General features: G+C 38.2%; 1 long non-coding RNA gene and 6 other non-coding genes across 7 annotated transcripts; 1 reads left to right on the top strand and 6 right to left on the bottom strand.

The window, feature by feature from the left end:
* Positions 1-761: 761 nt before the first annotated feature.
* Positions 762-833, bottom strand: TRNAI-UAU (transfer RNA isoleucine (anticodon UAU)). The gene has a single exon. It is a non-coding gene; the product is annotated as a tRNA-Ile (tRNA).
* A 1,560-nt stretch (positions 834-2,393) lies between these two features.
* TRNAI-UAU (transfer RNA isoleucine (anticodon UAU)) lies at positions 2,394-2,465 on the bottom strand. Its single transcript has one exon. It is a non-coding gene; the product is annotated as a tRNA-Ile (tRNA).
* Positions 2,466-4,297: 1,832 nt separating this feature from the next.
* On the bottom strand, positions 4,298-4,369 carry TRNAI-UAU (transfer RNA isoleucine (anticodon UAU)). The gene has a single exon. It is a non-coding gene; the product is annotated as a tRNA-Ile (tRNA).
* Positions 4,370-4,977: 608 nt separating this feature from the next.
* Positions 4,978-5,049, bottom strand: TRNAI-UAU (transfer RNA isoleucine (anticodon UAU)). The gene has a single exon. It is a non-coding gene; the product is annotated as a tRNA-Ile (tRNA).
* Positions 5,050-7,016: 1,967 nt separating this feature from the next.
* Positions 7,017-7,088, bottom strand: TRNAI-UAU (transfer RNA isoleucine (anticodon UAU)). The gene has a single exon. It is a non-coding gene; the product is annotated as a tRNA-Ile (tRNA).
* A 4,629-nt stretch (positions 7,089-11,717) lies between these two features.
* TRNAI-UAU (transfer RNA isoleucine (anticodon UAU)) lies at positions 11,718-11,789 on the bottom strand. The gene has a single exon. It is a non-coding gene; the product is annotated as a tRNA-Ile (tRNA).
* Positions 11,790-20,459: 8,670 nt separating this feature from the next.
* Positions 20,460-20,825, top strand: LOC149705383 (uncharacterized). Its single transcript, XR_016379780.1, has 3 exons — positions 20,460-20,535; positions 20,613-20,661; positions 20,726-20,825. It is a non-coding gene; the product is annotated as an uncharacterized LOC149705383 (long non-coding RNA).
* The last annotated feature ends 3,752 nt before the right edge of the window (positions 20,826-24,577 follow it).

The following is a 24,577-nucleotide window of genomic DNA, read 5'->3' as shown; positions in this document are numbered from 1 at the left end:
CACTGCACCACTCTGCTTACATGATCACTGTAAGAACAAACTAACTTATATAAAAATAGCAAATGCTATTTTGCATTAATTTAGCAGAGCATGGTTGCGATCCACGGACCTCTGGTTTATGGGCCCAGCACGCTTCCACTGCACCACTCTGCTAACATGATCACTGTAAGAACAAACTAACTTATATAAAAATAGCAAATGCTATTTTGCATTAATTTAGCAGAGCATGGTTGCGATCCACGGACCTCTGGGTTATGGGCCCAGCACGCTTCCACTGCGCCACTCTGCTTACATGATCATTGTATGAACAAACTAACTTATATCAAAATAGCAAGTGCTATTTTGCATTAATTTAGCAGAGCGTTGTTTCGATAAACGGACATCTGGTTTATGGGTCCAGCAGGCTCCCACTGGGCACCTCTGCTAACATGATCATTGTATGAACAAACTAACTTATAACAAAATATCAAGTGCTACTTTGCATTAATTAAGCAGAGCGTGGTTTCGATCCACGGACCTCTGGGTTATGGACCCAGCACGCTTCCTCTGCGGCACTCAGCTTACATGATCATTGTATGAACAAACTAACTTATATCAAAATAGCAAGTGCTATTTTGCATTAACTTAGCAGAGCATGGTTTCGATCCACGGACCTCTGGGTTATGGGCCCAGCACGCTTCCACTGCGACACTCTGCTTACATGATCATTGTATGAACAAACTATCTTATATCAAAATAGCAAATGCTATTTTGCATTAACTTAGCAGAGCATGGTTTCGATCCACGGACCTCTGGGTTATATGCCCAGCACGCTTCCACTGCGCCACTCTGCTTACATGATCATTGTATGAACAAACTAACTTATATCAAAATAGCAAGTGCTATTTTGCATTAATTTAGCAGAGCATGGTTTCGATCCACGGACCTCTGGGTTATGGGCCCAGCACGCTTCCACTGCGTCACTCTGCTTACATGATCATTGTAAAAACAAACTAACTTATATCAAAATAGCAAATGCTATTTTGCATTAATTTAGCAGAGCATGGTTTCGATCCACGTACCTCTGGGTTATGGGCCCAGCACGCTTCCACTACGCCACTCTGCTTACATGATCATTGTATGAACAAACTAACTTATATCAAAATAGCAAGTGCTATTTTGCATTAGTTTAGCAGAGCGTGGTTTCGATAAACGGACATCTGGGTTATGGGTCCAGCACGCTTCCACTGCGCCACTCTGCTTACATGATCATTGTATGAACAAACTAACTTATATCAAAATAGCAAGTGCTATTTTGCATTAGTTTAGCAGAGCGTGGTTTCGATTCACGGACCTCTGGTTTATGGGCCCAGCACGCTTCCACTGCACCACTCTGCTTACATGATCACTGTAAGAACAAACTAACTTATATCAAAATAGCAAGTGCTATTTTGCATTAGTTTAGCAGAGCGTGGTTTCGATAAACGGACATCTGGGTTATGGGCCCAGCACGCTTCCACTGCGCCACTCTGCTTACATGATCATTGTATGAACAAACTAACCTATATCAAAATAGCAAGTGCTATTTTGCATTAGTTTAGCAGAGCGTGGTTTCGATTCACGGACCTCTGGTTTATGGGCCCAGCACGCTTCCACTGCACCACTCTGCTTACATGATCACTGTAAGAACAAACTAACTTATATAAAAATAGCAAATGCTATTTTGCATTAATTTAGCAGAGCATGGTTGCGATCCACGGACCTCTGGTTTATGGGCCCAGCACGCTTCCACTGCACCACTCTGCTTACATGATCACTGTAAGAACAAACTAACTTATATAAAAATAGCAAATGCTATTTTGCATTAATTTAGCAGAGCATGGTTGCGATCCACGGACCTCTGGGTTATGGGCCCAGCACGCTTCCACTGCGCCACTCTGCTTACATGATCATTGTATGAACAAACTAACTTATATCAAAATAGCAAGTGCTATTTTGCATTAATTTAGCAGAGCGTTGTTTCGATAAACGGACATCTGGTTTATGGGTCCAGCAGGCTCCCACTGGGCACCTCTGCTAACATGATCATTGTATGAACAAACTAACTTATAACAAAATATCAAGTGCTACTTTGCATTAATTAAGCAGAGCGTGGTTTCGATCCACGGACCTCTGGGTTATGGACCCAGCACGCTTCCTCTGCGGCACTCAGCTTACATGATCATTGTATGAACAAACTAACTTATATCAAAATAGCAAGTGCTATTTTGCATTAACTTAGCAGAGCATGGTTTCGATCCACGGACCTCTGGGTTATGGGCCCAGCACGCTTCCACTGCGACACTCTGCTTACATGATCATTGTATGAACAAACTATCTTATATCAAAATAGCAAATGCTATTTTGCATTAACTTAGCAGAGCATGGTTTCGATCCACGGACCTCTGGGTTATATGCCCAGCACGCTTCCACTGCGCCACTCTGCTTACATGATCATTGTATGAACAAACTAACTTATATCAAAATAGCAAGTGCTATTTTGCATTAATTTAGCAGAGCATGGTTTCGATCCACGGACCTCTGGGTTATGGGCCCAGCACGCTTCCACTGCGTCACTCTGCTTACATGATCATTGTAAAAACAAACTAACTTATATCAAAATAGCAAATGCTATTTTGCATTAATTTAGCAGAGCATGGTTTCGATCCACGTACCTCTGGGTTATGGGCCCAGCACGCTTCCACTACGCCACTCTGCTTACATGATCATTGTATGAACAAACTAACTTATATCAAAATAGCAAGTGCTATTTTGCATTAGTTTAGCAGAGCGTGGTTTCGATAAACGGACATCTGGGTTATGGGTCCAGCACGCTTCCACTGCGCCACTCTGCTTACATGATCATTGTATGAACAAACTAACTTATATCAAAATAGCAAGTGCTATTTTGCATTAGTTTAGCAGAGCGTGGTTTCGATTCACGGACCTCTGGTTTATGGGCCCAGCACGCTTCCACTGCACCACTCTGCTTACATGATCACTGTAAGAACAAACTAACTTATATAAAAATAGCAAATGCTATTTTGCATTAATTTAGCAGAGCGTGGTTTCGATAAACGGACATCTGGGTTATGGGTCCAGCAGGCTCCCACTGGGCACCTCTGTTAACATGATCATTGTATGAACAAACTAACTTATAACAAAATATCAAGTGCTATTTTGCATTAATTTAGCAGAGCGTGGTTTCGATCCACGGACCTCTGGGTTATGGACCCAGCACGCTTCCACTGCGGCACTCAGCTTACATGATCATTGTATGAACAAACTAACTTATATCAAAATAGCAAGTGCTATTTTGCATTAATTTAGCAGAGCGTTTTTTCGATCCACGGACCTCTGGGTTATGGGCCCAGCACGCTTCCACTGCACCACTCTGCTTACATGATCATTGTATGAACAAACTATCTTATATTAAAATAGCATATTCTACTTTGCATTAACTCAGCAGAGCGTGGTTTCGATCCACGGACCTCTGGGTTATGGGCCCAGCACGCTTCCACTGCGCCACTCTGCTTACATGATCATTGTATGAACAAACTATCTTATATCAAAATAGCAAATGCTATTTTGCATTAATTTAGCAGAGCATGGTTTCGATCCACGGACCTCTGGGTTATATGCCCAGCACGCTTCCACTGCACCACTCTTCTTACATGATCATTGTATGAACAAACAAACTTATATCAAAATACCAAGTGCTATTTTGCATTAATTTAGCAGAGCATGGTTTCGATCCACGGACCTCTGGGTTATGGGCCCAGCACGCTTCCACTGCGCCACTCTGCTTACATGATCATTGTAAAAACAAACTAACTTATATCAAAATAGCAAATGCTATTTTGCATTAAATTAGCAGAGCATGGTTTCGATCCACGTACCTCTGGGTTATGGGCCCAGCACGCTTCCACTACGCCACTCTGCTTACATGATCATTGTATGAACAAACTAACTTATATCAAAATAGCAAGTGCTATTTTGCATTAGTTTAGCAGAGCGTGGTTTCGATTCACGGACCTCTGGTTTATGGGCCCAGCACGCTTCCACTGCACCACTCTGCTTACATGATCACTGTAAGAACAAACTATCTTATATTAAAATAGCATATTCTACTTTGCATTAACTTAGCAGAGCGTGGTTTCGATCCACGGACCTCTGGGTTATGGGTTCAGCACGCTTCCACTGCGCCACTCTGCTTACATGATCATTGTATGAACAAACTATCTTATATCAAAATAGCAAATGCTATTTTGCATTAATTTAGCAGAGCATGGTTTCGATCCACGGACCTCTGGGTTATATGCCCAGCACGCTTCCACTGCGCCACTCTGCTTACATGATCATTGTATGAACAAACTAACTTATAACAAAATATCAAGTGCTATTTTGCATTAAATTAGCAGAGCATGGTTTCGATCCACGTACCTCTGGGTTATGGGTTCAGCAGGCTCCCACTGGGCACCTCTGCTAACATGATCATTGTATGAACAAACTAACTTATAACAAAATATCAAGTGCTATTTTGCATTAATTTAGCAGAGCGTGGTTTCGATCCACGTACCTCTGGGTTATGGGCCCAGCACGCTTCCACTACGCCACTCTGCTTACATGATCATTGTATGAACAAACTAACTTATATCAAAATAGCAAGTGCTATTTTGCATTAGTTTAGCAGAGCGTGGTTTCGATTCACGGACCTCTGGTTTATGGGCCCAGCACGCTTCCACTGCACCACTCTGCTTACATGATCACTGTAAGAACAAACTATCTTATATTAAAATAGCATATTCTACTTTGCATTAACTTAGCAGAGCGTGGTTTCGATCCACGGACCTCTGGGTTATGGGTTCAGCACGCTTCCACTGCGCCACTCTGCTTACATGATCATTGTATGAACAAACTATCTTATATCAAAATAGCAAATGCTATTTTGCATTAATTTAGCAGAGCATGGTTTCGATCCACGGACCTCTGGGTTATATGCCCAGCACGCTTCCACTGCGCCACTCTGCTTACATGATCATTGTATTAACAAACTAACTTATATCAAAATAGCAAGTGCTATTTTGCATTAATTTAGCAGAGCGTGGTTTCGATAAACGGACATCTGGGTTATGGGTCCAGCAGGCTCCCACTGGGCACCTCTGCTAACATGATCATTGTATGAACAAACTAACTTATAACAAAATATCAAGTGCTATTTTGCATTAATTTAGCAGAGCGTGGTTTCGATCCACGGACCTCTGGGTTATGGGCCCAGCACGCTTCCACTGCGCCACTCTGCTTACATGACCATTGTATGAACAAACTAACTTATATCAAAATATCAAGTGCTATTTTGCATTAATTTAGCAGAGCGTGGTTTCGATCCACGGACCTCTGGGTTATGGACCCAGCACGCTTCCACTGCGGCACTCAGCTTACATGATCATTGTATGAACAAACTAACTTATATCAAAATAGCAAGTGTTATTTTGCATTAATTTTGCAGAGCGTGTTTTCGATCCACGGACCTCTGGGTTATGGCCCAGCACGCTTCCACTGCACCACTCTGCTTACATGATCATTGTATGAACAAACTATCTAATATTAAAATAGCATATTCTACTTTGCATTAACTTAGCAGAGCGTGGTTTCGATCCACGGACCTCTGGGTTATGGGCCCAGCACGCTTCCACTGCGCCACTCTGCTTACATGATCATTGTATGAACAAACTAACTTATATCAAAATAGCAAGTGCTATTTTGCATTAATTTAGCAGAGCGTGGTTTCGATAAACGGACACCTGGGTTATGGGTCCAGCAGGCTCCCACTGGGCACCTCTGTTAACATGATCATTGTATGAACAAACTAACTTATAACAAAATATCAAGTGCTATTTTGCATTAATTTAGCAGAGCGTGGTTTCGATCCACGGACCTCTGGGTTATGGACCCAGCACGCTTCCACTGCGGCACTCAGCTTACATGATCATTGTATGAACAAACTAACTTATATCAAAATAGCAAGTGCTATTTTGCATTAATTTAGCTGAGCGTGTTTTCGATCCACGGACCTCTGGGTTATGGGCCCAGCACGCTTCCACTGCACCACTCTGCTTACATGATCATTGTATGAACAAACTATCTTATATTAAAATAGCATATTCTACTTTGCATTAACTTAGCAGAGCGTGGTTTCGATCCACGGACCTCTGGGTTATGGGCCCAGCACGCTTCCACTGCGCCATTCTGCTTACATGATCATTGTATGAACAAACTATCTTATATCAAAATAGCAAATGCTATTTTGCATTAATTTAGCAGAGCATGGTTTCGATCCACGGACCTCTGGGTTATATGCCCAGCACGCTTCCACTGCACCACTCTGCTTACATGATCATTGTATGAACAAACTAACTTATATCAAAATAGCAAGTGCTATTTTGCATTAATTTAGCAGAGCATGGTTTCGATCCACGGACCTCTGGGTTATGGGCCCAGCACGCTTCCACTGCGCCACTCTGCTTACATGATCATTGTAAAAACAAACTAACTTATATCAAAATAGCAAATGCTATTTTGCATTAAATTAGCAGAGCATGGTTTCGATCCACGTACCTCTGGGTTATGGGCCCAGCACGCTTCCACTACGCCACTCTGCTTACATGATCATTGTATGAACAAACTAACTTATATCAAAATAGCAAGTGCTATTTTGCATTAGTTTAGCAGAGCGTGGTTTCGATTCACGGACCTCTGGTTTATGGGCCCAGCACGCTTCCACTGCACCACTCTGCTTACATGATCACTGTAAGAACAAACTATCTTATATTAAAATAGCATATTCTACTTTGCATTAACTTAGCAGAGCGTGGTTTCGATCCACGGACCTCTGGGTTATGGGTTCAGCACGCTTCCACTGCGCCACTCTGCTTACATGATCATTGTATGAACAAACTATCTTATATCAAAATAGCAAATGCTATTTTGCATTAATTTAGCAGAGCATGGTTTCGATCCACGGACCTCTGGGTTATATGCCCAGCACGCTTCCACTGCGCCACTCTGCTTACATGATCATTGTATGAACAAACTAACTTATATCAAAATAGCAAGTGCTATTTTGCATTAATTTAGCAGAGCGTGGTTTCGATAAACGGACATCTGGGTTATGGGTCCAGCAGGCTCCCACTGGGCACCTCTGCTAACATGATCATTGTATGAACAAACTAACTTATAACAAAATATCAAGTGCTATTTTGCATTAATTTAGCAGAGCGTGGTTTCGATCCACGGACCTCTGGGTTATGGACCCAGCACGCTTCCACTGCGGCACTCAGCTTACATGATCATTGTATGAACAAACTAACTTATATCAAAATAGCAAGTGTTATTTTGCATTAATTTTGCAGAGCGTGTTTTCGATCCACGGACCTCTGGGTTATGGGCCCAGCACGCTTCCACTGCACCACTCTGCTTACATGATCATTGTATGAACAAACTATCTAATATTAAAATAGCATATTCTACTTTGCATTAACTTAGCAGAGCGTGGTTTCGATCCACGGACCTCTGGGTTATGGGCCCAGCACGCTTCCACTGCGCCACTCTGCTTACATGATCATTGTATGAACAAACTAACTTATATCAAAATAGCAAGTGCTATTTTGCATTAATTTAGCAGAGCATGGTTTCGATCCACGGACCTCTGGGTTATGGGCCCAGCACGCTTCCACTGCGCCACTCTGCTTACATGATCATTGTATAAACAAACTAACTTATATAAAAATAGCAAATGCTATTTTGCATTAATTTAGCAGAGCGTGGTTTCGATAAACGGACATCTGGGTTATGGGTCCAGCAGGCTCCCACTGGCAGGGTTGGCAAGTTTTAAACAAATTGTTTTAAACTTTGGTTTAAAACTTGTTTTAAACAGCCATGAAAAAAAACTTTAATTTGTTTAAAACGTTTTAAACAAAAAGTTTAAAACATGTTTTTTTATAGAGAAAATTTCGAATATTTTTAACTCTTTTTTTTATTTGAAAATGAGCGAAAAGATTAAATAATAGAAATAATAAGCTCCAGTCGAAACCTTCCAATTATTCGACTGTTTCAAATGTGTGTTTAATTGTTTGGAGACCCTACCAGTTGTTTTATCCATTACCAATCTGTATTGAAGACTGATATTCAGAAATATGATTAAGGATAACTTATTTTGTCATCTACTTAAAGCAAAGCAATAACATTTTTCCTATGTGGTTTCTCTACACTGTTGGTACATTTTACTGTTCTAAAAAGATTACGCGTAATCTATAAAGCCAGGCCTTTGACAGTGCTAAAATTAATACGCCTAATCCGATAACGGAAAACATGAGCTCCTACGAATAAGTAAGGGGTGGTGAAGTTTCAAATGTATGATGAGTTCTGACCAAGAAACTCGGAAGTACGGAAGCGGAAATGACTGAATAGTGGCCACAAAAGAAATCAGGCATTTAGACATTAGGGGTTAAATGTACAAATTTACGCATCACACTCATTTTGTATCCGCTATTAAAAAAATTATATTTTCCTTTTGAAAAGATCGTTTGCTCTTTTTTAAACAGTCAGTAGAATTTTTCAAATATTAAATATTGTATCCTCAACACGTACTCCCTTTTAAATAATTAATTTCATGATAAAATGTTTTCCGAAAATCTAACTTTAAATCGTGTTATAAACAATAAAAACACAAAATTTTTTAACTGAGTTTTTGCCAACCCTGACAAGGACCCTTTCTTACACCTTCAAATTCTAAATTTTAGGAGCTCTTGATTTTCCTGTTTGACTTTGCAGTACATGTTCGTTGTACGTTGGTCTAGGGGTATGATACTCGCGCTGGTGGAGAGTGGTACCAGGTTAAATCCCGGAAGGTCGCGTCTTAGAGCTTCATATTATAAATTTAGGAGTATTTTTATTTTCGTGTTTTACTTCTCTGTACGTTTCGTGGTTCGTTGGTCTAGGTGTATAATACTTGCTTTGGGTTCAAGTGGTCCCTGGTTCTAATTCCACACGGACAATTTCTTACAACTTGAAATTCTAAATTTATTCAATATTGAACGCTCAAAATAATTAATATCATAAAATAATTTCGGAAAATCTAATTTGTTCTTGAAAATGCGTAAATTTGTAGTTTTTTCAATCAATTTGGAGGGAATAAATCGATTAACTGTTAAATCAGTTGATTGAATTAAATATTGATTAAGGATTAAATTAATATAAATAAAGAAAAATTGCAATATCGGGACTTCAGTCAATTGATAAACGTCACTGTTATCGTTTGTTTTTTCTGTCTTGGTCCAAAGCAAGACCTTTTTTTAATCAAGTAGGTTGTTAAAATAAGCGCCTTGCGCTAGCGGGAGTAGTGGCTTAAATGGAGACCGGCGATATAGACAATTAGATCTGGAAGAGTGATTTAAACATGTTTAAAATTAGTTTTTTTTTGTGTGTTTTTTTACTGTTTTTTTCTACTTGTTTAAAAAACAGTTTAAAACAAAAAATCGTGTTTTAAACAATAAAAAACACAACTTTTGTTTTTTTTAAAAAAAACTTAATTTTTGCCAACCCTGTTGTGATCCCTCGAAAAACCAGGCAGATGGAAAGACTGTTTCACCGTCAAAGAACTTTGAAATTTCCCCACGCTCCTGGTAGAGTTCACCGAATTCATGTTCGGTCAAAGTAATTAAGGGACCTCCATTCAGACAGCCCAACTGAATTTTACAGTTTGGAGTCACGCTAATTCCTTTAAGTGTAGAAATTGGAAATATCTTGGCGGTGTGCCTGCATAGAAATTCCGAGTTAAAACAATTCAAACATGAAACTCTTATTAAATACATAACGTATACGTACATTTTTAGTTCTTTACAAGTCCAGAGAATGAATTCAAGTTTCAATGACATGTCTTTTTATACTCCCGGTTGTTTACTTTACACTCAAAGGTGTCAATAAGATTTTTCGCATAAGTCTACAATTTTACAGAGCCCCATCGCAATATCTGAAAACCATTCTTCCACCCTTTACTGTATTAGTTCCATTTCAATGGATAAACAATCTATTTATAAATAATCTCGAGAAATAAACTTTTCACGCTACCGCCTTTGGATACACCAAATTCCCGGGAAAATTTTCGCTCTCTTGGGTTCCTCGTTCGAATTGGGGGTGATTTTATGTCGTTGACTGATAAAATGCTATCGGTATTTGCGAAGAATTATCACGGCGTTGAAATTTTTGATTTTCCATATATAAAAGCACGGTTTGGGGATCAAGGGTATCGCCGTAAAAAGAGCACTGACACGCCGGTAGTCATTTTGGGGTCTCGGTAAACGGACCCCAGACCCCCGTTATCTCATTCTCTCAATTTCATATTACTTACGTCTCCATGGTTCTAAACGCAAAACGAAAGAAATCAGATAATTTGCATTTTATAAAATATGTTTAAATTATTAGAAAAACGATTACACTAGAAGACAGTATTCAGAAACCAAAGTCTTAATTTCATCCCTAATAACGAATATATTCCAAAAATAATTACAACGGCAGTAGCAGTGGCAATAGCTGGCGGCAGTAGTAGCAGGCGGTAGCGGTAGTAGCGGCAGGTAATGGAGTTTCCTTCCAGGAGCGGGAACAAGTGTGTACTCGTGTTAATTGTAAGTCATGGTTTTATAAGCAAGTTTTTGGCTATTCCCTTTCTTAATTTTTAAAGGATAAAACAACGAAAATATCCGTGCTCAAGAAATGTTTTATTTAAAACGAGTATTAAATAATAATGAATTCGACTAGTTTCGGTAAACTATTATACCGTCATCAGAGGAGTAATCCGTTTCACACTACGGATAGATAACACGAAAATTATGAAATTGTAAACAATTCTAAAAAAGCCAAAAATTTTTAAAAAACATTTCCCCTAGTATTCAAATCATTTACTCCGGAACGTAAATCGCGGTTCAAGCAGACATTATTACCCCCGCTGAGGAATGTTGGTACTTAACTTGCGTTCGATTGTTCGTAATGTACAAGGCATCACTGGTTTACCCGATTTAGTTTTTTTTGTGTGTTTTTTTACTGTTTTTTCTACTTGTTTAAAAAACAGTTTAAAACAAAAAATCGTGTTTTAAACAATAAAAAACACAACTTTTGTTTTTTTAAAAAAAAACTTAATTTTTGCCAACCCTGCCCACTGGGCACCTCTACTAACATGATCATTGTATGAACAAACTAACTTATAACAAAATATCAAGTGCTATTTTGCATTAATTTAGCAGAGCGTGGTTTCGATCCACGGACCTCTGGGTTATGGACTCAGCACGCTTCCACTGCGGCACTCAGCTTACATGATCATTGTATGAACAAACTAACTTATATCAAAATAGCAAGTGCTATTTTGCATTAATTTTGCAGAGCGTGTTTTCGATCCACGGACCTCTGGGTTATGGGCCCAGCACGCTTCCACTGCACCACTCTGCTTACATGATCATTGTATGAACAAACTATCTTATATTAAAATAGCATATTCTACTTTGCATTAACTTAGCAGAGCGTGGTTTCGATCCACGGACCTCTGGGTTATGGGCCCAGCACGCTTCCACTGCGCCACTCTGCTTACATGATCATTGTATGAACAAACTATCTTATATCAAAATAGCAAATGCTATTTTGCATTAATTTAGCAGAGCATGGTTTCGATCCACGGACCTCTGGGTTATATGCCCAGCACGCTTCCACTGCGCCACTCTGCTTACATGATCATTGTATGAACAACCTAACTTATATCAAAATAGCAAGTGCTATTTTGCATTAATTTAGCAGAGCATGGTTTCGATCCACGGACCTCTGGGTTATGGGCCCAGCACGCTTCCACTGCGCCACTCTGCTTACATGATCATTGTATGAACAACCTAACTTATATCAAAATAGCAAGTGCTATTTTGCATTAATTTAGCAGAGCATGGTTTCGATCCACGTACCTCTGGGTTATGGGCCCAGCACGCTTCCACTACGCCACTCTGCTTACATGATCATTGTAAGAACCAACTAACTTATATCAAAATAGCAAGTGCTATTTTGCATTAGTTTAGCAGAGCGTGGTTTCGATAAACGGACATCTGGGTTATGGGCCCAGAACGCTTCCACTGCGCCACTCTGCTTTCATGATCATTGTATGAACAAACTAACTTATATCAAAATAGCAAGTGCTATTTTGCATTAATTTACACCATTGCAAAACCCCTATTCACCTCTTTTCAAGTCTTTATTTACCCCATTTCTTGTCACTATTTGCCCATTTCAAACCCCTATTCACCCCATTTACTGGGATCATTATTGTCGTGTTCGGTGGGACTTCACTACCTTTGCTATTGTGTATATACACGTTGAAGGCGTTTCTATTATTATACAAAAACGTCTTTGTTTGGACCAAGACCGAAAAAACCAACGATATGAGTGAGGTTTATCAATTGACTGAAGTTTCAGATATTGAAATTTTTCTTTAAGTATTTTTAGTAGTTTAATCACTATTTAATTAATTCAACTAATTTTTCTCTTAATCGATCTATTCCCTCTAAATTTAATCAAAAAATTGCATATCTCCGCTTTTTCAAGAACAATTCCATTTTCCGAAAACATTTTATCATGAAATTAATTATTTTGAAGGGAGTACGTTTAGAGGGATCAATAATTAATATTTGAAATATTCTACTGAATTTCTAAGAAGAGCACCCATACACTGCAAGCACGGATGACCGCAAAATTTTATATCATATCTCGTTTAGAGTGAATTGATTTATGTATTAATTCCCCTGAAAAGAATATAAAATGACATTGTACAGTACTGAGAATTTTTTCTTTTTATGGAATCTTTACACTAACCTTCGGTTGTTTTTATGCTTATAAAATATTTTTCCCGTCCATGAAAGGAGAGCTACCTACTAAAAGGTACCACATGGGACAAAGGTTGTTCCTTTTCCTTTGATAAACGACATTATTTTATTAGTCCGAGCAAAATAAATTACTCTTAATCATATTTTATCTTCTCAACAAATTGTAACCGTTGAAAAACATTTTTTGGTGCAAACTGGAAAATTTCTCAAGCCACTAACATTTAAACCAATGTCCGTCAAGGTGCTTACAAGTTAAGGAACATCGATACGAAATCCCTTCAAAATAATTAATTTCATGATAAAATGTTTTCGGAAAATGGAATTGTTCTTGAAAAAGCGGAGATATGCAATTTTTTGAATAAATTTAGAGGGAATAGATCGATTAAGAGAAAAATCAGTTGATTTAATTAAATAGTGATTAAACTACTAAAAATACTTAAAGAAAAATTTCAATATCTGAAACTTCAGTCAATTGATAAACCTCACTCATATCGTTGGTTTTTTCGGTCTTGGTCCAAACAAAGACGTTTTTGTATAATATCTGTCACTTCAGTCTTAAGGCAGTAGTCAACTCTTAACAGGCTGAAAATGTCATTCCCCGTCCCTATAATCTAAGGAACCAAAAATGCTATTAGTTAGCGGTTTTGAGTAAAATATGGCCAAATGGTAGTATAACACTCGGTTTTCACTGGGCGATTTCCTTCGAGTTTAGAATTTCGCCAAATGAGCGAAAAGCGTAAAATTCTTTTTCGTATTTCTTTTTTTCGCTTTTGGGTTTTCACTGCGTAAAAGCCGAAAAGGAAAAACGTATGGCATAGCCACCTCTATCACTCGACGAATGCGCGTGATTAAGTTTGCTATATGGAATTGGAAATTGGAACTGAACTGACCTGGAGTACTTGGAGTAATATGGAGGACGACAATACTGTTGAAGTTATTAATACGCTCAAAGTTTACTTATTATATCGAAAATGGAAGAAAAAACAATACACTAGACGATTCTGGGTTCGTGATTTATATGCGAGAAGGTCTCGTCAAGGAGATTTTGCGAATCTCGTACAGGAAATGAGGCATTCTGACCAGGAAAAACACTTTGAGTAAGTTAAGCCTTGGCTTGTCAGCTTAGCTTGGCTATGGTCATGCTATGGTTATTTAGAGAATGATGCAAGTTATGAAAATGTGATATTCATTAGGTACTTTCGAATGTCTCGGGAACAATTTGACCACGTGTTGTTTTTGGTTCGGGACAAAATAACAAAAGCGGATACAAACTTTAGATATTGTATTGCACCTGAAGAACGATTAGCTCTCACTCTACGGTATTTTTATTGATGGTATGCATTGGTTATTGCTTTCTATATTGATACTATTTTCTTTTAGCTTTTTGGCAAGTGGTGATATGCAGGTGAGCATGTCTTACAGCTACCGAATGGGAAAAACTACTGTTTCCAACATAATTAAAGATACGTGTAATGCCATTTGGCAAACCATGGCTCCTATGTATGTGAAGATGCCCTCTTCAGAAGAGGAGTGGATAGAAGTGGCAAAAGGGTTTGAAAGCCAATGGAGTCTTCCTAATTGTATTGGCGCAATAGATGGTAAACACGTTCAAATAGCTAAACCATCTAACTCAGGATCATTGTTCTACAACTACAAGGGAACATTCAGCACTGTGTTGCTAGCTCTTTGCGATGCACATTATCGTTTTCTGATGGTGGATGTGGGCAGCTATGGTTGCCAAAGTGATGGAGGCATTTTTGGAAATTCAGAGTTTGGTGTGCAAATGCAAAACAACCAACTAAATATTCCTGAAGGAAGAATTTTGCCCTTCTCACAAACAAGATTTCCGTACTTCATTGTAGGAGATGAGGCATTTCCTCTGTCTCGTGAAATAATGAGGCCGTATCCTGGCAAAGTAAATTTGAATAAAAGAATATTCAATCTTCGCATGAGTGGCGCTAGAATGGTGATAGAGAATACCTTTGGTATCTTGGCTGTACGTTGGAGGATATTTTCTCGTACTCAGTATGGAACGCCAGATAATATTGATGGACTAGTTAAAGCAACAATATGTCTTCATAACTACCTCATGACGGATGAAAATGGCAAGCCTTCAACAGCAAGAAAATATGCCCCAGAGAAATTTGCAGATTACAAAGATGAAAATAGCATATTGAGGCATGGAACTTGGCGAGAAAATTTAGGGTTTTGCGCGATCAAAGATTTTTCTGAACGTAATCAACCAAATAGACACAGTCGATTTTCTGGTATATTAAGAGATACTTTAGCAAACTATTTTTGCAACGAAGGAGCCATACCTGGTCAAGTCGAGCAAGCGAACAAACAATAAGAAACTTTGTACTTTTTTTGAGCCACATTAAAATGAGCAATGTTTTGTGATTGTAAACAGTTGTGTAGTTAAACTTTTATTTTGGAACGTAGTTAACTTTACTAGGAACAATAAACACATTTTAAGGAAAACTAAAGTGTCCTAACAAGTAATTTTTAAAACAAATTTAGGTGACGCATTTAAAAATGACTCGCGAGGAAGATTGACAATTAAGGTTTCAACATTTATTCTGACATTTCTGCGTCAAAGAACAGTTTTTCCATTTGATACCTTAATTTAATCTGTTTCTTCTTGTCAAGACCCTCATACCGAAACAATAAGCTTTTGAAGTATAAAACATTTGCTTCATTATGTTTTTCTTCTTTTTTCTCAATATTTTTAGTTGCAGCGTCTAAAAATGATATCATTTTATAGTCCACATCGTTCACCTTCTTCCGTTTGGCGTTTGGTGGCTTAATTGTATCACAATTTGATTGGGATTGACTAGAGTTTTTAATCACTTGAACCCTTTCAATTTCTGTCTTTAAAGGCAAACTTTCATCCGAATTAATTAATTGTTCCTCATCTCCCTCTATAACCGTTAAATCACGGTCCCTGTTCAAAAGATTAAATATTACTAAGTGCTATTAAGCGTTAGAGTCTTTGAATGGCCTTGCCAAAAGAGCGTTGAAACCAAAAGCTAAACATGGTTAAGAAAAATAAATGAAATAAAAACCACATACAGAGACAGTCCTCCATTCGCCAGGTTGTTAAGAATCACATTAGCTTCCTCACCATCCTCCAACTGAGTTCCTTCATCCACGTTATCAGGCTTATCACAATCATCATTATCACATTTCATTGCTTCAAAATTACTGGCAGTTCTAAAGAAATCGTCCAAATGAAATTATTTAAATTATTATGCATTTAATATTAGCAATGAACCGATACCCGACGTTTCCCAATAATAAAAGTGGGGCACTATCGATATCGGCTCAAGTATCAATATTTTGTTTGCATCGGTATCAGATTAAATAACGCCAGTCCGTAATTAAAATATAGCACAACCTTCGAGGCTCTACAGTTGGGCCAAGAAATCCATCCAATATTGGATATAATTTCCATTTTGGTTTGGCTATATCGTCACTGCCAGATCCACTGCGTTTTTTCTTGAGAAAGTCCCTCCTCATTTTGAGATAGCGGTCTTTTAGTCCCTTCCACTTAAGGGTCAGTTCCTCCTCTAATGAAACATATAAAAATTATTGATATGAATATTAAGAAATAAAAAATACAAATACGTACTTGTACATTTTAGCAAAGTAGCGATGGAGCTCATCCGATTATCTTTCATCACAATATCTTTGTAACTCACGTTTTTCTTATCCCAAAGATATGGGTATTTTCGAACCTCTTCAACTATCGCTTCGGAATCAATTTTGGTCATTTCGAGTTCTCTAATCAATATATCACCACGATAGCTTAAACTTAACTTCCTTGACTCTCGCCTTATCACAACTTTAAAAATGGCGACTAAAAACGAAACAACCGGGCTTGCGCTACAACGTGACCTTAAGACCGGCTGTGATTGGTCTGCCTCTACGGGAAGAAAAATCCGCGCTCTGAGAAAAACCGCAAAAATAGAAATAGGACCTTCGACGCCAAAACGCGAATTTCGTAAAAAAAGAAGGAATAATTTTTTCCTTTTCCGCGAAAATATGGGAAAATCGCCCAAAATTCGCTCAGTGAAAACCGGGTGTTAGTCCTCCACTGATTTAAAAAAGTTTATAGTCGTTTCCTATAGTAAACGAGGTGGGCAACACGATGCCGTCGAAATTTTTCACCGCAAATGTTTTTTTTTTAAAAAAGGTAGCACATATTACTTATGGTCGTTTTTATATTTGATATTTGGGGCGCATACACATGTTTAGATTATGTTTGGGATATTTTAGGTTCAGGTTAGGTTCAGGTTACTTTACGTTACGTTACGTTCAGTTTCTATTAGTTTTGTCCTCTTCCAAAATATTGCAATTTTCATATAGTATATTGGCATATTTTGAAAGGGGGGGAAAAACTTCAAAATCATTTGCGGTAGAAATTTTTAACGGCATCATGTTCCTCACCTCATTTACTATCAGAAATGAGTACAAACTTTTAAAAATCCGTGGAGGACTAATACTACTATTTTACCTAAATATAAATCGAAATCATCTTTGGTTTGTCATACATTATTGATAATGATGGCACGAGATTTTAGTGAGTAATAATTAAAATTAATAGCCTTTTCAAAATCGTAAAATTATTAACTATTTAATTTCGTAGAACTGTTTACTTCTTAAATAAGTGTGTTGAGAAAGTTACGTGTGTTAAACTTTACAAAAAAAGGAATGTGCTCTAATCTATTTAAGAAGATGTCTGTAAAATCATTCGTGCAATCAGCCTATGTAAATTCCCTCTAAGAAGATCATGGGTGCATTGATTATGGCTAAAAGAAAGGCAACCTACGAATGGCTAAAAGTGCGCCTCTTTTTAGGGTAGAAAAAAAACTAAAATACCATTTTTTTTGGAAAATTTGTGGCAATAATCAGGGGTAGAAACAAATCCAATTTAGTAAAATTTTGGAAACGGGGAAATATATTCAGTTGATAAAACTTGATAATTCCAAAAACAGGTGAACATTTAGCCGCTCATAACAACCTAGCCTAACATAAGCTTAACCCTGTATCTAAACCTAACATGATCTATTACATCATAAATCTAATGGGTCTTAGGTTGCCTATTTATACCCTTGATGATCTATACATATTCTTGATTATTATAATAATTTGCCCTAAAATGTTAAACTTACAGTTTTGGAGACTTGGGAGACCACAAAAATCCGAAATTGCGTTCTAACATATGAATGCTCACTGAGAATAGCCAAAATAAAATTAATATATAATTAAAAATAATGAAACCCTGTATACCTCATATGGAAGTGTTGACTGCCAAGGGAAAACACTTTTTGTCATCTTTCCAGTAGTATTTTAGTAGTGTAAAACCTAGGGATAGGAACTTAGGATATGTTTCTAGTATGAAACGAAGCAGACTATATCAAATTCCAAAACAGAGCTGAAAATCAGCTTTTTTTATAATCTTAAAGGACGAAAGACGCTATAAAGAGTATATTGCACAGGATTACCAAAATTCAACTTAAGCCTTGGCCAAAACAAACGTCGAAAAATTACTTCAAACGATATTAAAACCTCTATTAACTGTAATTATTTACCTGAATAACTTTTTTAGACGAAAATTGGACCTGATAAAACAATTTTGGTTTTTAAGGGCGTTATAGTTCATTAGAAAATCCAAATAAAGGTGTTAAAGCTCGGATGAAATATCAAAAAATTAATTAGCGTTGCCTTACTGTCGTCTGCTATCATAGCCCACTCGATCACGCGCATCACGACGCAAGCTGCTCGCGGCGTTAGCGCTCGAGCAGCGCAGCGTCCGGGTGCGAGGATCGAGTGGGCTATGCTGCTATGAAATAAACTTTCTTACTGTCGTCTGCTATGAAATAGGGAATTCGAGGCATAATTAATTAGTTAAATTACAAAAATTAGACTTCATTTATTTAAAAACTAAGCAGGTAAGTTTCTCATTTAGTAAATGCTTGTTAATTTGAAAGTATTCCGAAAACTAACTTCGCTGTAGTTTTTCCGTATCGCCTATGACAATTTCCCCAAAAAACCGGGTAAAATGTAATGCTTTTTCTATGGGACGCTAACCCTAAAAAGGTGATTTTTTCGTTTAGCATTACAAACGGGTATCAAGTCATATCTACAAGGGCCTACCGGCCCTGTAGAATATCATGAGTGAATAATATGTTAGCTCCCTATAATTTACTCAGGCTCCAAAGGCGTAATGTATCCAGCGATTTCTTCTCATTTCGCCCGCGCGGGGAAAAATCCGAATGTTGCGCTCTCTCTTGTCGACAAAAAAATCCCGCTCGTACGGCTCCTCAACCTCGAGTCGTCGGCTGCTTTTTCACCAAGGGAGTGTTGTTTTAGTCGTGAATGTTTATGTTTTAACAATTTAACATTAAATCATGGCGTTTGTGTCAGTACTGAGACAAAAAAATGCACGAACTCAATGCAATTTACCGATATTGATCAAGAATGCTAAAGATAAGAGTTGTTATTGTGACTGGAAACCAGAAAATTATACAACTGAGCTAAATCCAATCCACTGATCTCTTCACTGTTTTCTTAACCGAGGCTACTGAGCGAAATATTCGGCTGCTTAAATAGCTCCGATATCATTGGCTAGCTTCCACTACACGCGCTTCCGGGAAAAAACCGGAAAGAAGAGTAAATAAGATTTTCGTTCACGTGGCGGCCGCAGAGCGTCGCATCTAGGAGGATATAGGGGTGAAGGAGTCTTCGACTGCCCGTTCTTAGAGCTCAGGTTTCGGCCTCTCCCATGGGAGATTCGTTCACGCGCACCTAGTGACCTTGGTTACGCGCATCACGTGACCACGCAAGTCCCAATTCAAAAAAGAGCGGGTTTTTCATGCTAGCTTAGGCCTTAGAAGCAACACCGCCTTTATGTAGGCGGCGTAAAAAAATAAGATCATGGAGAAAGGGGGGAGGAGTCGAAATCTTGAGCCGAACTCTGCCCCGTACCGCGATATAATTTCCCACAAAAACGGGAGGATGGGGTGGGTTGAAATAGTGGGGGTCGCATCACCCATATCGTGGTAAACACACGTGACCTAGGTAGCTGGCGCCGTCTGTGGCACCATGGTGGCGGGTTTAATTTAATTGACTTCTGCTACTTCGTGGCGCGTACATTTCAACGGAGGAACGGAGTATTATTTGAATATGGCATATACTGCGTGTATAAAAGCTGCAAAAACTACAACACAACTGAGCATTCGCGTAGTCAGGGAATAAAATATTATCCTGTACCGAAACCGAGGAGAAACTTCGATAAGTGTATAAGATGGGTTAAGGCAATTGATCGTGCGGATATAAAGACCCATGATGATGTTAAAACACATCATTATGTGTGTTCCAAACATTTTATCGGTGGAAACGGACCAACGGAAAAATTTCCTGATCCAACTAAAGACACCCAACAGGTAATATTTTTAACTACGTAAGTCCAAAATTTTTGGACTGAATCACATGCATAACATTACAAAATAAACAGATCTCAGTTCGTTTGGATTTACAATACGTCGAAGGTGAAGATGAACCCACTGAGGAATATCATGGCCCGATTAAATCCGCCCAGAAGGTCACGATAAATTTAAATATTAATGCAACCCAAAATCATTTTATCCTAATTTTACTCTTTAAACACATTATAAACAGAACCCTGTTGCGTTGGATCACACTTATTGTAAAAGACCACTGGGCAAAGGTGAGTTATTTACACATATTTGATCAACAGTTTTAAGTTTTAAACCTTTATATTTCACCCCTAGCTATCAGTTTGGCAACTGTAAATCCTTCCGCAACTATGTTAGATAGTGTGATAGTGTGATAAATCCACCGGTAACCACTCCAGATATAATAACATCTCCCTCAGTTACCTTAGATATTGTGATACCGCCATTGGTTGCTACTCCAGAAATGGAAACATCTCCTGCATCAACTTTGGATATTGTAATATTGCCAACGACTACCACGTCAGAAATGATAACATCTCCTGCTTCTACCCAGGAAACTTTATTACCTTACCCAGCTACGACATTGGAAACCCTAAAACCTCCCCCAGCTACGCTGGATACATCAACAATGCCATTGGTTACAACACCAAAAGGTATGGCACTTAGGACTGTTCACGAGCTCGAGCCAGCTCGGGCTCGTGACGAGCGAGCCGAGTTCGAGCCGAGCCGAGCCGCCACTTTTGCGGCTCGATTAATTAACGAGCGAGCTTTTTTATGGTCGAGCCGACAGGCTTCGAGCCACTACGACTCGCGAACTGAGTGACTGATATAGTGCTTTCCTTTTAGCCTTTATTCTCTCCACCAATAGTGTTCCGTTGTAATTTTCCATGAAATAAAGCGTGGAAAAAATCTCTCGTCTCTAACCTTGAACATAATTTAAAGAGCGGGTTTTATTGAACCACTACATTTCTAAACATGCATGGGATGGCATTTATAGTCGTTCGTAGTAGCAATTTTTTTAAACATGTATATATTAATCGAGCCAGGATCGAGCCGAGCCGAGCTTTTAAAAAGCTCGCTCAGCTCGGCTCGTGAACAGTCCTAATGGCACTACACGTAGCTATGAATTCAACATCGCTGTGTTACACATCGGTGGAATTACATCCTCTGAAGAAACTTGCACAGGAGTTTTTATGTCATCGGCTAGAAAATTTAGATACTTGTGACTGGTCTATGGATATTCTAAAAGAATCAGAGAGCCATTTACTTAGTATAAAATGCTTGAAGTTTAGAAGAAGTGAGAATAATGGCTTTGTTACGGTAGAAATACCGCATTCTCAAATCCCTAGTGTGTATTTTTGCAACACATTAGTATCACCTGCTCATATATTATTTTCGTCAAGCTCAGTTGACTTTGGTGGCTCTGTTTCATGTATCAAGGAGTTAAACATCTTATTGTATGAAATAGAAAATTGGCAAACTTGTCAAGGTATACAAGGTGAATTGTTTGCACGTTTCAAAGAGAAATCCTTAAAACCCGCATATGTTTGCTCCACTAGTCAATCGATTAGATCGGAAAAATGTCAAAAATTATTTCTTAGCCAACGTACAAGAATTTGCCCATCATGTCGAATTACAAAGACTGTTTTGCATAATCGAAAGCACAGAGAAAAAGTACATAGTTTGAAAAATACTAATATACGTTATATGACCACAGATAATATCAAAAATCGTTTCCTGATAGTAAATACAAGAAACAAAGCTTTAAAGAAGAAAGTTAAAGCGCTGGATTTAAAAGTGAAGAAAAGCTTCAAAAAGGATGGATTTTTTATGTCTGAAGAAGAGAGTCGGGATTTCGAAGAAATTATTGCAAAAAATCCATTAAAAAAGCAAATCAGTTTTTCAAAAGCTATTGATGCGCGAGCAATTAAAATTAATTCGAAACAAAAAATCCAGACCAAGAAAATGGCACCCAGCAATCATCCAATGGTGCATTTCCATAAAAGCAAAATCACCTAGTGGCTATGAAGCTAATCGTCAAGCATTTTCCCTGCCTTCGCAAAGAACGCTATACAATTACACTGTAGACCTAACAACTAAAAGTGGCTTTAATGACGCTGTTCTTTTGGAAATGATGGAAAAAATAGATATAGTCAATTTAGAGGAACACCAAAAGTATTTTTCGCTAGTGCTGGATGAAATTCCAATCAAACAGGATTTAGTGTTCAACAGTAGCACGGGTGAATTAATTGGAGGTATCAAGCTCAACCAATTTAGAAATGAAGTATCGGAGTTAGAAAATCGCTTAAATGATACCACAGATGATGGAAATATACCCTTGGCAAATCACGTGCTTCAGTTGATGGTGCGAGGTTTGACGACAAATTTTAAATACCCGTACGCCTTTTTTCCTTGTGGAAATTTACACGCAGATGATCTGTACTCGATACTTTGGGAAGCTATTGAAAACCTACAGGCAGCTGGATTTAGAATTCTCACAGTGGTATGCGATAAAGCTTCAACCAATATGAAATTAATAAAACTTTGCACAGAAGGTGTTCAAAAACTGAAGAATCATAGAGTAGGGTATCAAGCCAAAAATCCATTCAACAACGGAGAACAACTTTACTTCGTTTCTGACGTATGTCACAATATAAAAACCGCAAAAACTGCCCTTAACAACAGCGGAAAAATGAAAAAACACAAGGATGGTACTTTTCAGCCAATTAAACTTTTAAAAAAGAATAGCAGGCTTCTCCTATGGAAGCACATAGCCGATACATACGAAATAGATTCAAATTCTCTACTACGATTAGCACCTAAATTAACTTATAATCATGTTCATCCAAATCCGCACAGTTGCATGAGGGTAAAACTTGCAACCCAAGTTCTGAGCACCACCACTGCCAACGCCGTGGAAGAACTGATTGGTGAAGAGGCAATAGAAACTGTCAAATTTTTACGACTGTTCGATACTTTCTTTGACATCCTAAATGTATCGAACACTCATACATACTTTACAAAGAAAAAGCCAGCTTTGGAACCATTCAAGAGATTAGATGATTGGCGTTTTAAGGTAAAAAGTACTAAATGCTATTATCAAAGAGAATGAGAGCAAGGTACCTGTTTGCCTGAATAAGGGTGATTCCTAGAGAAAATGTTTTAAGTTACCCAATCCCTTGAACACGCCATTACTTAAGAATTATTTATCCATTCTCTTTGCTGCAATTATCAGTGAAAAATTAAACATCCATTCATTCTGACGTTCATTAATTTTTAGTGGCTACAAGAGGAATTTCTTGGTTATTTAGATGAGTGGGAAGCCGAGGTAAATCAAATAGATGTCGATGAAGATTTTGACCGATCAAAAATGCTCCTTAGCAGGGAAACTCTGGAGGGTATTCGAATAACTGGTTTGTGTTTAAAATATTTAATACTACCACAAACTTTACTATTAATATATTTCAATTTTAAATCGACCATTTCAGTATACGCAACTATTGATGTTGTATAGTTTTTGCTCCAAAAAGGAGCACCTTACGTTTTAACGGCGAAACTAAACCAAGATTTGGTGGAAAATTACTTTAGCCGGCAGCGAGGGTCATGCGGATCTCGTGAAAACCCAACAATTAGTCAGTATGGACAAGGATCGAAAAAGCTTAAACTAATGAAATCTTTAATTCCAAGAGCTAAAAATGGAAATTGCACAGCGACCAAAAAAAGAATTAATAGAAGGATATTGGCTCGAGATGCTTTTCGAGAATTAAAATAATATGAAATAAACATATTTTTAACTATTGGTTTTTTTTTCTGGGAACATAAAACTTTCAGTTCTTTCCGAATGCCACTGCTGGTTAAGCAATCCTTTTTCGACATCTGGACTGCGTTCTTAACCATTCTTGTCAATAACAATTAATGAACATTGAGAAACACTTTTTCCTGGCAGCTTTCGAATTTCTTTTCCATCGGCCCATAACTGTTCCCAAGTCTGCATTACGTAAATATCATTTTCCAAATAGTCGGTAATCTTAGATTTTTATGTTTCATTGTCCTTTAAATGCGCCTCAGTTTTAACGGTATGGGCAATTAGACCGCATACGTGCTTAAAAAACTGAAATGCTGGTGCTGAAAGGTATAATAGGCCCCCTCTATCCTGCTTGGTAGTCC

This window comes from Phalangium opilio, unplaced genomic scaffold (genome assembly GCF_054372755.1).
Source record: "Phalangium opilio isolate 3A_F unplaced genomic scaffold, DU_Popi_V2 ptg000013l_1, whole genome shotgun sequence".
NCBI lineage: Eukaryota > Metazoa > Arthropoda > Arachnida > Opiliones > Phalangiidae > Phalangium > Phalangium opilio.
This window is presented reverse-complemented; position numbering and strand designations above follow the sequence as displayed.